We start from the raw sequence: 2,504 nt of genomic DNA, 5'->3' as shown, positions 1-2,504 counted from the left end.
CTTAGATTTTTAATGAGAGTGATCTTTGTACCCTAGCACACATCTAAAATGGTGTTGTCTCTGAAAAGATTACTTTTAAGCTATGTCTATCATCAATTAACCAGAATGAGATTTTCACTCTGCAGCGGAATGTGCGCTGATATGAAACTTCCTGGCAGATTAAAACTGTGTGCCCGACCGAGACTCGAACTCGGGACCTTTGCCTTTCGCGGGCAAGTGCTCTACCAACAGTGTTTGGAAGGTAGGAGACGAGATACTGGCAGAAGTAAAGCTGTGAGTACCGGGCGTGAGTCGTGCTTCGGTAGCTCAGTTGGTAGAGCACTTGCCCGTGAAAGGCAAAGGTCCCGAGTTCGAGTCTCGGTCGGGCACACAGTTTTAATCTGCCAGGAAGTTTCATCATCAGTTAACAGCTGCCGCACTGAAGTAAAAATAGCTGGTTTTATTAATAATTTTTAATATAGAACGATTAGTATCAAAAGTAATTTTCACGTTGCTCCAACACACATTTTTGTTGTTGCGTGACACGCTATTAATACAGCAGCGTTCAAGAGAAGGGCCAACCAATTTGGTCACAAATCCTAGATGTTTTCCCCGAGAAATCGGCTCATTCCTACCCATGAAATAATTGTCCATCTGAGGAACATGAGGGGACACAGTACGCCAAAAATTTGCCGTAAATCATCAAGTAAAAATGCTGAACAGAAAACTACGAACGCCAAACTAATTGATCAGATGTCGCAGGAGATCATCTTAATCTCTAATTAAAATAATAAATCGACCAAAAAGTGTAAATGGAAACAAGTAAAGAATAATACGCTAAATGACTAAATGAATGAATTGGAAACAAATGATTCTTAACAAAAGAGTTAATAATATAACGTGACCGCAGCGGCCGACCGTCAAGTCCTATGCGGACTTCTGCTGTAGTTTGTATTTGAGGGATTAGGTGGTCTGATTGTCACTACGACATTCTGGTATTCATGTTGCGCATTTCGCCTATCATTCCCTCCATTATTCCTTGTTAGCCCTGAGTTCCAGATCGTCTGCAAGAAGCGGTTAGAATTTAACATTTCCGTCCTGTTGCTATTCCCGCTTCCGTGAAAGTTACCGCCATAAGTCCCCCGTCTGCTTCTATCATTCCACTGAGGCTCATTATTAGATCTTCGGCCTGACTTCTTGTTGCCCTGTTTTCATTTGTATGTTGCACGTCATTGTTGCCTCCAGATGCACCTTGCTAGTTTCGTTCATTTGTCTCGTTCGGTCCCTCGAGTTTTGTGCTGCCTTGACAAAGTCTAACTCTCGTACAGCGCTCTTGAATAACTCTGTTGTGTCGTTACATTTGCTAATGAACAGTTGCTGGTACCTCAACGGAAGTTTCATGTAGCAATGTCGCCTTATGTCCTTATCACTATATGGTTTGTCCAGGTAACGGTTTTTGTTGACAAGCGTGTCGCAAACCTTTACCGGACTGCTGCAACCCATGCTTCTTAATCTTTCCATAACAGAATCTCCTGTTTAATCCTTTCTTGGGTCCCGTGTGACCAGTGAGTGTTTATGAAAGCCTCAGTTTGCTGCAACTTTACACACGTACTCTCCTATTGAAACTTCAAGGTATTTATAGACAAAGTCCAATTTGTGTGCTAGTGGTCATGATTCGGGTAGTACTCTGTTATACTGACCAATCAATGACTTGTGATGTTATGAATTGTGGTTCTTTTTGTAAACCTGAAAATTTGGAATTGAGAGAAAATGTTTTAAGTCCATATATTCGTAATTTTGCACCCCTGGATTTTTTATAATTCTGGCCCGCGTGCGTCCGAGATTTCATGGCCGACCGATTCCTGTATGCTGTTGAGCCCTCGTCTCCTGTCATCAAAGCTATGTAACAATGTTTCCGTACGGCTGAGTCGCGCACAATTCTGGTCCGGCTCAGTACTTTATGCACTGTGCGCCATTGGCTGCGCGCGCTCTTGCGAGCGTCGTACCCCGTTAAGCGAGCGCTCCCGCCGTATATCGGCCTGAGCCGTGGAAGTACGAGGGCAGTTCAATAAGTAATGCAACACATTTTTTTTTCTCGGCCAATTTTGGTTGAAAAAACCGGAAATTTCTTGTGGAATATTTTCAAACATTCCCGCTTCGTCTCGTATAGTTTCATTGACTTCCGACAGGTGGCAGCGCTGTACGGAGCTGTTAAAATGGCGTCTGTAACGGATGTGCGTTGCAAACAGCGGGCAGTGATCGAGTTTCTTTTGGCGGAAAAACAGGGCATCTCAGATATTCATAGGCGCTTGCAGAGTGTCTACGGTGATCTGGCAGTGGACAAAAGCGCGGTGAGTCGTTGGGCAAAGCGTGTGTCATCATCGCCGCAAGGTCAAGCAAGACTGTCTGATCTCCCGCGTGCGGGCCGGCCGTGCACAGTTGTGACTCCTGCAATGGCGGAGCGTGAAAACACACTCGTTCGAGATGATCGACGGATCACCATCAAACAACTCAGTGCTCAACTT

The 2,504-nt window shown here is 44.5% G+C and overlaps 1 non-coding gene across 1 annotated transcript; it reads left to right on the top strand.

Annotated features, from left to right (window-relative positions):
- The first annotated feature begins 294 nt into the window (after positions 1 to 294).
- Trnas-uga lies at positions 295 to 369 on the top strand. The gene has a single exon. It is a non-coding gene; the product is annotated as a tRNA-Ser (tRNA).
- Positions 370 to 2,504: the final 2,135 nt, after the last annotated feature.

The sequence above is a fragment of the Schistocerca americana genome, chromosome 2 (genome assembly GCF_021461395.2).
Source record: "Schistocerca americana isolate TAMUIC-IGC-003095 chromosome 2, iqSchAmer2.1, whole genome shotgun sequence".
NCBI lineage: Eukaryota > Metazoa > Arthropoda > Insecta > Orthoptera > Acrididae > Schistocerca > Schistocerca americana.
The sequence above is the reverse complement of the archived record's forward strand: the minus strand, read 5'-3'. Positions and strand labels throughout refer to the sequence as shown.